The sequence below is a fragment of the Cuculus canorus genome, chromosome 6 (genome assembly GCF_017976375.1).
Source record: "Cuculus canorus isolate bCucCan1 chromosome 6, bCucCan1.pri, whole genome shotgun sequence".
Taxonomy (NCBI): domain Eukaryota; kingdom Metazoa; phylum Chordata; class Aves; order Cuculiformes; family Cuculidae; genus Cuculus; species Cuculus canorus.
Window position 1 is genome coordinate 35,940,986 of NC_071406.1, and position 12,246 is coordinate 35,953,231.

Consider the following 12,246-nt stretch of genomic DNA (forward strand, 5'->3'; position numbering starts at 1 on the left):
TCACAGTTTAAACCTGTTCGGATCTGTGATGTGCCACAAGCCTGATGGTTGTGCTGAGTATCTGATGTGGATTGAAAGGGGACCCACCAGATCCGGATAAATATGAATAGGACCAGATCTGAATTCGTATGCTTTCTTTCAAGGTACGCAAGCGGCAGTGCTATCTGAAATTCTCAATTAAAAATAATGATCTCTGCTTTAACAGTATTTGCTTTTATAGTCTGCTTAAACTCTCATTGACTTCACTGTTTGTGGGAGCAATCTGAAAGTCTTTATCCAGCTTTGAAAACCTTCAGCACAAAAGGCACTCGGTGATACTAAATCAAACAAGATGACATTTGAGATAAAAAGCGTTCATGTTCTTTTAATGACCAGTGCGGTAGGAACAACTATCTTCAGAAGTATCTCAGCTAAGTGATTTAGATTCTTATTTTATGTTCTTCTCAAGTAACTGGTTTAGGTTGCAAAAGATGTGTCAGACGCACATGTGGTTGCAAGTTTGGTGCCAGAATCTACATTATTTGCAGATTAAGCAAAGACATTGGCAGTAGAGCGATATAGAATGGTGTGACTGCACTTTTTAGTGGACAAAACTAAGTACCTGATTATATGATGTGCGTTGCAAGTTCAGGAATTGCATTATGTGTGTCCTGTCAAGTTCAAATGTTGCCATACTCTGAATTCAGCTGGAGCCTTGCTCAGTTTGTCCTTTTGAATAGGCTTTTCCTGGTCCAGCACAACTGTTGAAATCCTGGCCCACTGAGAACCAGTGGGAATTTGTCCACTGACTGTCAAAGGGCAAGATATTCCTAAAAGTGGGGCTTTTTTTTTTTTCTGTTGAAGGAGTTACACATACACTACCCACCCAGCCACTTGTGTTCTGCAGTCTGTTGCAGCTGTTTTTTGATAGCTTCTATAATTTTTGAGTGCTCAAGTTGAAAAATGTGCATGTCTGGTTCTTGGTGTCTGATGCCTTCCCTGGCTAAAAGAGGCATCTGCTCCTGAATCTGTGCTGGCTGAGGGTTGCCATCCAGATTTAGACTGGGGTACAGTTAAGAACGAAACAGAGGGGACAAAGCACACTCAAACGTTTCCTTTCCCATCAAAGTAATTACTGACTTAGTTCTATATTCTGTGTATTCAAGTTATTCAGCCGCTTCCAACAGTGTTCTAGCATGTGCAAGAGCTGGGCGAGATTAGGCCGAAATTGTACTGTTGAACGATTCAAACCAGTCTGCGGTCATTTGGAAGAAACTGTTGCTATCAATATATTTTTAGTAATATGTACACAGTGATATTAAAAAAGTATATATCTATATACTTCTAGTCAGTTTTGTGGTAAATACTGAACATAATGTGAGAGACCTAAGAAGGCAATTGGGGGATTTTCTCCACTGAGAGGTCCAAGTCTCTTTAAGAAGTTGTTCCCATCTGTTCCCAATGCTTTTACAGTGTTCCTGATCTGCTAGCAAAATTCCTTCTGTGATTCTGATTAGCTGTCATTTCTATAGAGTTTATATGTGATTTTGGCATTCTCTCCGTGTCCCAGTCACTGTTGTTCTAAAGCGTGTGTACCTGGGTCATTGGGTTTCGTATGTAGTAGCTTCCTCATTAAAGCTTTGCACTTGTTGTAAACAAGCGCTTGGTTGCTCGTGTAACTGTTCTGTTACTGGGAAATGTTCTGTCTTTGATGCAGCAAATTGTCAGAGCTGTGGAATTAACTGCACTCTTGATACTAGTGTGTCAAGGAAGGAATGGATACTTCTATCATCAAAACAAATGTGAGCTGACAAACAAACCAAATAGCTTACAAGCAGTAAAGTAAATCTGGAAGTATGTTTGTATATGTGTTTATTTATATTAGACATATAATAATAGATATAACATACTATTTCTATCCACTTGTGTACAATACATGTGGGTCTGTATCATGCTGAATTTTATTATTCCTAATGAACCAACTAAGGACAGAACATGTTCACTTCTAAAGAGTCTTTGGAGTTAATAAATTATTCCTAAACCTCATCCTTTGTTTAGAAAACTGTGAATCATGACTCTTAATGTTTTAAATTGAATACATTTGAATTTGTTTCCTTTTAATATTTAAAAGAAAAAAGAGAAAGCTTTCCATGGGTGTTCACAACCCATGTTTTCTTTATTTTTAATTTTGATACTCTTATTGGCAATTCTGATGTTCCCAGTGTACTAGCACTTACACAGAGAGCAGCAGAAATTAGCCTATTTACGATACTTACCTTTTATTTTCATGGAGAATTCCACAGACGATATAGTTAAAATATAAGATATTCTTATTAAATTTGTTTCCTTTGGAGCGTTTGTTTTTAGCAATACTTTTTGTCCTATTTGAGAATCTGGGCACAACTGGAAGGCTAAATTTTTGCATTTTCAAAAGTTTTGTTCTCATAGTTTTTTCTCGTGCCTGTCTGCCTTAGTCTCCCAAGCTTGTTTATACTGTTTACATTTTCCCAGCAAAGTCGTTCTTTTTCTGCCTCATTTCTGTGCAAACACTTTCAATCACGGCTGCAGTGTATGCTGTCCAAAAGAACAGGAGTGATTTATTTAGAGTTGCTTTTCCTTGGAAAGATGCATTTGAAACGCACTTAACTGAATGTAATACATTAAAAATAGGCAAGAGAAGCGATGTACTTAACCTTAATAAAAGAAAACTGCTTCTCAGCTGGTGTAAATTTGCATGTGTCTCTGAAGCTGTTGCCTTTTAACATAGGGTAGAAGTCTCCCAAGACTTTCTGACAGTTTTGGCCGCTGTTAAGCTGTAACAGGCTATCAAGATACTGATTGAATTTCAGAAAATAAACCGATGTTGTATTTCTGGATTTATGCCTGGATCATGCAGGCCTTATTTAAAAAATATCCCAAACAAAAGTAGTAGCAGAGTTTTGTTTAGTGAAGCCCATACCAGTCTGACTTCCCACATAATGCTAAAGACAAGGAGTGAAACACAGTGATCAGTGACTTTTTATTGTTATTATAATGTTCAAAGCAGCTACCTTGTATACTGTCAGCTGCATTTCGGCTGAATCTCTCTTAGCTCCTAAAAACTACATTGTCTTTTCCACGTATTCTTTGATAATTCCAACCTTGAAAACTGCAGAACTTTGATGCTTGTAGGAGCATAAAGTGTCACTCTCCGTATTACCATTTAGATTTCTCCCTCACTTCTTTTCTCCCCCATTACAGTGGTAAACTCTTGGAGATTATCTTTAATAAATTAATTTTGTATTAGTTTAATACTGCTAATGCTGGTAGAGTTTCGTTAAAGTAAGCAAAAGATGTACTGAAAACATTATTTGTGACATCATAAATTATTTGTTTTAGACTTTATGTTGTGAATATAGTTTGTTTCCCAGTGTTGAGCTTTACAATCCTCCCTACATAGAAATTTAAAAATATGTATTTCAGAGATGAATAAGATCATTCTTCTTTCTTCTATGGTTGCATCCACGGATTTATTTACTGCCTTAAATGGAGCAAAAAATATGATGCTGTGCAAATGTGCCATTATTGAAAGGACAGATTTTTTCAATGATTATCCTAAAATGTTCTATATAGTGGGGATATCTGTCCTTTTGTTTCTGCTGGTGAAAACCAGCAGGTGTCACTCTGGGGACTAAGTAAGAAATATTTCACAAACAGAGGTAAATTTTGTTTTGAAGATGAGATGTAGAATTTACAAGTATTTGTTCTAATACATTTTTCCAGGATATTTTTTTGACTATGCATGCCTTTTTAATTTTTTTTTAATTATATTATTTAATGGGTCTATTCATCTTTTTGTGTGCATCCCTTTGAACATGAAAAATGACACTGTAGTTAGTATTGGACTACACAATGAGAAGTTTTACTCACAGATCTCAGTTGAATATTGCCTTTATGATATTAAATATGTTTTAGTCACCTTTTGTGGAAACCAAAGTTATTCTTTTTGGAAATGGAAAGTCTAGTTGCAGAAGGGATGTTTTTTCAATTGTGGTGAGCCTGAGGAGGTGCTTTGTGCCAGACTGCTGCAGGTGACCGTACTTACTGAAAGAGTCTGAGTGCTGTTTTCTGTTTGGATAGGCTAAAACAGACATGATAGGTGGGTATCTTACCCAAAGTGTTGCAGTAAAAATATTTGGACAAGGGAAACTTCCATATAGTACTGATTTCCTAGTACAGAGAAGTCAATGCTGTTTTTTCTTTTGGGGGGAAATAAAAAGAGGTCTTATTTAATGCACAGTGTTTCTTTAGGGAATGGTATAACAATGTGGTGGTTGCGTTCCAGTGGATTTTTACACAAATGTATAATGCCCCATTTTGTGGATCCCATGTTGTGTGGAATAGGAGTGTAATTGTTACACACTTGTGGCTTTCTAGAGGAGATTCTTGTTTATTTCTTGTACTGTGTTAATACCGCCTTGTACTGAAATGAATACCTCAGCAGGCAGCTTTGGAAGACAATCCACAAATACAAGTCTTTTTTTCAAATAGAAGTTGGGTTTTATAAATACATGCATACGTACTTGTACTTTTATATATGCATAAACCCGTGTGCCTATGTGTGTGTATATATATATTACACGTGCGTAGATATATTTTACATAGATATTTTTTTAAAAATAATCTTATTATGGAACTTGTAACCTCAGGCCACTTTAAACAATCCAGTTTCCTTTCTCTCACTTCTTTCTCCTGTTGAAGCCCCCATCCTGTTCCGCTTTTTATTCTGTTCAACTTCCTTTCCTGTGATGACTCTGAATGAGTCACTTTGCCAGGCATTAAGAATGTGGCTTGACAGTATTTCCAAAAGCTTATACTACCCTGGCTTATGCAGATTAAATTAACCTCTGCCTTATCCTTCCTCTTGGAGAAATGTCTGTCTTCATGCGTCTTGTTTCTTGGAAGGGAGGAGGTGAGGACCCTTTCCATAAATGACTGTATCTTGAAATTCACAGTCATCTTCCTTGAAGAGGAACAGCAGATGTGTATGCTGTAAGAGTACCAAGATGGGGTTTAGTTGGGAAAAAGTTAGTTTAAACAGTTCAGGAAAGCCAAAATTGAAGTGTCTTTGCTGAATGCTATTCAAGTACTCTTCACATGGCCAGCATTCTGCATCCTTCATTTTTTATTAAATGCGCTGTTTATTGCGTCATAACGCATTGAAGGCCACCAGGATTGTGCTGTATTTCTGTAGCAAGCAGCAATCAGGAAAAGCAGATGCTCCACGCTAAGTGGGCACTTAAACGCTGAACTAAATTGTAGCCTTTCTTGTGGTTGTGTGCATGACAGTGTAGTGGTTTTTTTCCTTTGGGTATTTGTTAATGTGTTTTGGAAAGGGTGGGTAAAGAGGGATTTAAAAAAAAAAAATTTCTCTTCCTTGTGTATATGCATCAGGAAATGACAGCCTTAATGGTGGGGAAAAAAAGGGAAATTATAGTCCTAGAGAAGAGCAACTTTGGAAATGAATCTACAGATGAGGGTGAGAACTCCCATTGAATTAAGCTCTGCTGTTGCAGTGTTCTCCTTGACCCGCAGTGCTGGGCAGTCTCATGCGTTGGTTTTCACTGTGGCTGATCTGAAAGGTTATAGCCCTTCTGTCGTTTTCTGCATGTTATATCATCGGTGTAATTAACTTGACACACAAATTACACACCAGCGGGCAGAGCAGCAGTAGAAAGTTTTTCATTTCTATTTGTTATCACAAGGTAGGTTTTTTATAAAATGAGAGTAATGGTTATAGTTGGAAGCTCAGGCAATTCTGTCTGGTGTGCAGCCATTGCGAATTCATTCATATTGATTTGAATTTATGTTCACTTTCTCATACTGGAAATGCTTAATTTCTGGCTAAAGAAGTGATTTGAGCAATCTCCAGATCGTAACAATGTCATCCTCAGATCGATTACAGAAGTCACAGCATGCTTTTTACAAGAGCCTTATGGCCCCCCACCCTCTCAGCATTTTCAGAGTCCCTAGAAAACTAGGTAGAAAACCACCGTTCAGAGGTTTTTAACCTTCTAGCATGAACCACTGGGCCTAGCTTTTATCTTTTTTTGATATTTTTTTTTCCTCCCTCAATTATTTTGGAAGAGATTGTGTAAGAGTAGTTTCTTCTCTAGAGAAGATCCCATTTCTAGAAAATATGCATGCAATCTGAAGGTAGAATTCAGCCAGTGTAGTTGAACTGGACACTTTTTATTTAGAGCTACGGAGACAAAATAGCCGGCTGACATGCTAAGCTTTTCCTAGAGTCACATTACAGCCCAGTGAAGGACATGGCAGCGATTCAGGGTTTGCTGGAAACATGGCAAAATATTTGTGCTGTCTCTGCGGGGCAGTGGGGCACCAGAGTGTGTCAGTGTGTGCCGCTGTCCGTAGGATTATAGGTGTATGTGGTTAGGGTGCAGCCAGCAACAAAAGAGCCCAGGTTCAAAGCAGATTTTAGGGACCAATTGCAATAAGCTTTCTCAGTCAGATCAGACAAGGGGCAGAAAAGATACCATCTACGTTTGGTGCAGTGAACAGGGACTGGTATGATAAACAGTTATCTGTGACAACCTGGCTTCCTCGGGGAATGCACATTTGCTGAACCAGAGTGTTCAAAAATAGCGTTATACTGTGTGAGAGTGTGGGACTTCTTAAGCCAGAGGTTTGTTTTGTTTTATATTTTACAATGTCTTTAGCCCTTCTGTTTCCAAAATTTCCAAGCTTTTATATTTTTTAAAAAATTACTGTTTTTATACAGTGCAATTATCCAATTCCCCTTTTGCTGAGCACTAGGTAATAGTGAAACCGTGAAATCTGGTAGCAAGGAAGACAAAATGATGGAAGGAATGACAAATGCACAAAGGAAAAAAAGAAGTATGGACCTCCAAATGCAGTTCCCATACGAAAGTGATCTGTGAACAAATCAGTAAATGGAATGATGTTGTCTAGTTGCAGAGACAAGGCTGAATCGGGTATCATGAGCTCAGTCGAAAGCCATGGTTTTTACATACTTAGTTACTTTGGTATACTAAAAGATTTCTTTATGTTGTAAAAAAAAAAAAATAAAATCTGTATTTGGAGTTGTGCATGACACAAATTCATGGTAGGGTTGCAAAATTAATTGCCTATTCAGTGTTTTAATTTGGCAACAAAGGCAGGTGCTGAGTTTCAGTACATGATCTAGTTAAGATGCTAGTAACTGCAACGATAAGTTAGCTCATTGTTTCTCATACAGAGTGAAGGTGAAACATCCAGTTGTCACACATGGAAGGTGCTTATTAGCACATCTCTTCTTTATCTATGCAAGAGAAGGATTCCTCCTATTTCTGCTACCGTGCTAACTTTAAATGTTTTGACTATAAGGCTCCGTGATCTCTCAGAATTTAAACCTATGATGTTCCTTTCCAATTCACTTTCTTTTGTCATCGGTTGCCCTTCATAGGTAAGGTGGTTCTCCTGTCTTCTCAGTGTTTACAAATCCTTCAGAGGTGTATAGGTTAATATTTTTATTTGTCTTATTCAAGTTATGCAAAGGTGCAGGGTTGCTTTGCAAGGTTCCACATCCAGTTAACGTCCAGCTCAAAACTTCTGTCAGTGTGCCGGGGTCTTTTTCTCTCCCTTATTATGTGCCATGATTTGTGCACGTGCAATCCCACAATACATTGGTTCCTTTGCTGCCATGCATCCGCTGTTAAAAAAAAAAAAAATGCTGAATGAGACTAATAGAGAGGAACAATGGGCTATTACAGGATGTTCGAGATGGGGTCATTACAGTATATTTTCTTGCGCAATCTTGTTATGAACAAGCTTCAGATTTACCAGCTTGTTTCATTTGTCAGCACCCTGTTTTTTAGTGTTGTAATGCAACGAACTGCCTGTTTTCTAACAAAGCTCAATCTGAGGAAATACAAATTTTATGTAATAGCTCTGTGGAAAGCTGCTTTTCAATATTTTAAGTACGTTTATGTATTTTTGTAAGTATTCCATATTTATTTATCATAATTGCTTATAAGAACCAGGAATTTTTTCACTGTCAAACTGCAAACGAGCTCTAGTGGACTTGGCAAAGTGTAATCACAGAAGATGTTGAATTTGAAAGTCTAGGTAGATCATTAAAAAAAAAAAATTGCTTTTGAAGTTTGAAAAGAAAGTGGTTTATCCACAGTGCGGCTTTTTGACACGCAGGGTATTTTTTCCATGATTTCCAACACTTGGAATCCAAAGGTCAGTTTGATGTAAAAGGTGAAGATACGAAATAGCACGTAGCAGGCCTTTGAAGCAACTGTTCTGTGATGTGTGATTTAATGAGCAATTCTCTAGCTTAAGGACACACAGTAATGGGCACAGTTGCAAATGTGTAAAAAGGTTTTCAGGTAACAAGGAGCTCAACCAAGAAGATTCAATCAATTTTGGGAAGACCTGACTTTGGGATTAAGATCCAGGGATGGGTAGACTAGATCAGAAACTAATCCGCAGGCATTTAAGATGCTGATGCAAACTACATTTGCTTTCAGCGTTGTATGAAAAAGTCTCAATCTTTTAGCGAGGCACATCATTTTCTGAGATGTGAAAACAGACTTGTGTGTGTTCTTGGAATAAACACAGCCTAATTTGGAATACTGGGCTGTATTTGTGTAGCAGAGTAACAAGTTGCAAACTAAGGGTACTCTAGGTCAGGGGGAAGTCTGGCAGCAGAATATCCCGCGGCCAGTCTGGGTGCTGCCTTCTGCGTGCGAGGAGGAGGAGCGTGGGGGAACAGCCACTGCAGGAATAGACACGTGAGTCTGGTTCTCGCAGAATAAGGAACACATTAACTGACATTAAGTGTCAGTGGGTAAGGTTCGAGTTAATGCTACTCACCGAAAGCTTTACCAAACTGTACAGCTCTTGTCCAGTTTGACAAATTGCTCATTGTAAGTGTTCGGAGTCCAAAGCTCTCTGACTCCGTTTGGCTTTTGAGTCTGCAATCCTACAGAATCCTTGAAGTCACCAGTATTATAGTGCACTTGCACAGTTCCATGTAGTTACTTAAACTGTACGGATGACACGCAGAGCGCAAAATGAGACCAGGGGTTTGCAAACCTGCAATGATTTAAAGGGCGTTATAGGTAGGGGGAAAAAAAAGCTGGGGACTGGCAAGGAAACATTGAAGAGAAACCATGTGACAGAGATGATGGCTTTTGTCCACTGGGTCCACACTCTACTCCTTCTGAACACAGTGGGTACTCAGTAATTAGGTACCATGCCTGATGCTATTTCTATTTAACCAAGAATATTAACATATTGCTTGGTATAGCTGTATGTATAAACATATATGTAATGTAAAACTAAAGCAACTAATTAATTAACAATATTTCTGTCACATTAACTACAGCACAATGGTTAATGTGTTCCTCCTAAAATACCACGTGATGTACATGTATGTAAGCAGTTTTTTGAACTGAAAGAGCTCCAAGAAATACATGTGCATTTCCAGAATCCGTTTGTAACTTTTTAAACGCTTAAATGCTTAGAGCATCAAACATGTCAAAAGGATTACATGTGATGATTTTTTCTCTCAGCTGGGTTTTCTCAGAGGGTGACCATTTGAAAGAGCAGTGGGCTTCTTGGGTGTATATCGTAGCAGGGGAGGGATCACAGATGTGGTTATAAAGTATTTCTGTTGGGATTACAATAGGGTAACCTGCAAACGATTGCAGAAAATCTTTCTCTTGGCTCTCTGAAGAGAGAGAGATTGTGAGCACACTGTGGTAGAAAATAAATTAGTTCCAGTCCTATAGAGGGGGAAGAACTCCGCTTGTCACAGACAGACAGTTGTTTCCTGACATAAGGCACTTGGCTAACAACTTCCAGTGTTTGAAGATGTCATGGTTCTTATGGATTCTGTGTGTTTGTGGCCCTTTGGGCTTAACAGGAAGGTCACCGAGTTATCGAGAAACTGCTGTCTGTTTGAAGAGATTCAACTGCCTTTCCTGCCCCGCTGTTAGAGAACCTCAGTTTTCAAAGAGAAAAAACTCTGCTGCTCCTGTGAATTTGCCAGAATCTGGACCTTGTTTTCGAGCTAAAGACAGCAACAAAAAGATTTAAGTGCAATTCTTTTCATTCTCATTTCCTTTGCTTTTCATCTGATCCTATTGACTCGCTTTTCATCGAGCACAGTCTCTGTGGAGCAACCAAATGAATCTTAGCTCCATTTCTTTTTTCTGTATTTTGAAAGTCTTGGACTGCTGCCTTTCCAAAGCGGTCTATATCCACAAATCTTTAGGATTCTCACTTCTCTGCAACCCTCTGGAAGAACTTAATGTGTTGTCCAAGTATAACCTGAGAAAATATGTTGTAATAAAGCATAGACTAATCCTTGCTCACCAAACCCATGTGGAGAATGCAGAGGGTGGTTGAGCCTGGAATCTTCTTCTCCCAGTAGAACATTTGATTGACTTTACCCTGGTTGCATGAGAGCATGGTTATCAGAAGGCCCATTTCTAAGTTGCATCTCTTTCAAAGGAGTGGAAGATGTGCAAGATGACCATGACCTTCTTTTGATGCAACTTCAGTTTGGAGAAGTGTTTTGGTGCTTCACCTCAGTCCAGCCACTGCATGGAATGTCATCAGTTGTCCTATAGAATCCATTTTCATCACATGTCACAATACGACCAAGAAATTGATTGTTTTTGTGGCGCAAAAGAATTGCAGAGCAGACTTCGTAGAGGCGATTTTTTTTTAGTTTTCATTCAGCTTGTGTGACGCCCATTTGCCAATGATTTTTGATTTTCTAGTTTGGTGCAAATGTTGAACAACTGTTGAATGGTCAATGTGTAGTTCTTCTGTGGCCTCTTGAGTTGTTTTGCAAGGGTCCGCTTAATCCGTGGCCCCTCATCTTCAAGACTCTTGTTTCTATTATGGAATTTTTGGAACTTGCGTTGAGCTGTATGTTCAGTGAAGGTCCCCTGGTTGATATTGCAGCAATTTCTGCTGCTTTACGTCCACTTTTGAACTCGTACAACAAAATTGCTTGAATTTGGTTTTTTCCATCTTTAATTTGACAGTGTGATATAAAAAAAAAACCAACAGTGAAAACAAAACCGTTGGCATGAATAAGTAGAGTGAACTTCACATTTTAAAATGGCATACTGCATGCACACAGTTAGAAGAACGTTTAAGTCAAAATAAGCATCACAATTTACAATGACAAAAAGGGCAGTTGTTTTGCTCCAGCCTGATAGCAGGCATGTTATCATTGTTACTGATAGAAGATCCTTTTTTTCAATCTTTCAATGAATTAACCATTTTCCTTGTTTTGCATAAGGAAGGTAACCTTTGTAACATCCTGTTTTATTTACCAGCCATATCTGTACGCCACAGGAATCCTGTGTGAAATCATAACACGATGCTTAAGGAAGACAGAAAATCCTTGATCTTTGCTAGAAAATCATTTGGTAACAAACTGAATGAAGCTGTGTCTCCTGTCAGGTGCTTGTTTTAAATAGCACCAGTACTTTTTAAAAACTGGAAAAGGTTGAAGTGATTCAAATGGAAGTAGAGTCCTCTTGTGTCTTCCCCAAAAATCAGGCTGTACTGTATTGTGTTGGTGAGGAATGGGGAAAGAGTTTTACTACTGATCACTCCCTTTATATTTCCCACGCCTCTGCAGTTCCTACTCTTTTCCTGGAGTTAGAATCCAAGTACCAGAATACTATGGAAAAAGGCTGCTCTTGCATTATTTCTGGCAGAATTATAACCTGGGAGTATCCAAGATATCAGAAAGCCTGTTCTCATGCGATTCCTTTCCAAATTTCCAGACCAACGAATCAAAAAAGTGTAGATACTTAGACTATCACACGCTTACAGCAGAGTTCGTGAGTGACTGTTTTTGAAGGTTTGTTTGTTTGGGTTTTTATTTCCTGTTTTCTTTTGGTTTTTGTTTGTTGTTGCAGTTCTTCCCTTGTCACTTTTTGGATAAAGATTTTTGCATAATTTTAGCTCTTTTTTGTTCTTTCACTCCTCTCAGCTGTATTAAGAACTTCCTTTGTCCCTTTCCTTGTTCATGTTCTTTTTTATTCCGAGTGATCATTCTCCATAGGACCTGTTCATGCTCACTTTCTAATGGTGACTGTGGCTACTGAAGATTAATGCAAGTTAGTGGGTAGGTATTATTTAAGAAAATGCTTTTTTTCCGTGCTTAATTTCAGGTAGATTTAAATAATGCTGTATCAGATTCTCCGTACTAATCAGTCTTTGCTAGAT

At 38.3% G+C, this 12,246-nt stretch overlaps 1 protein-coding gene across 2 annotated transcripts in view; it reads left to right on the plus strand.

Moving 5' to 3' along the window:
• Positions 1-12,246, plus strand: part of CALCRL (calcitonin receptor like receptor) — a 61,324-nt gene that overhangs the window by 1,541 nt on the left and 47,537 nt on the right. The window lies entirely within an intron of this gene.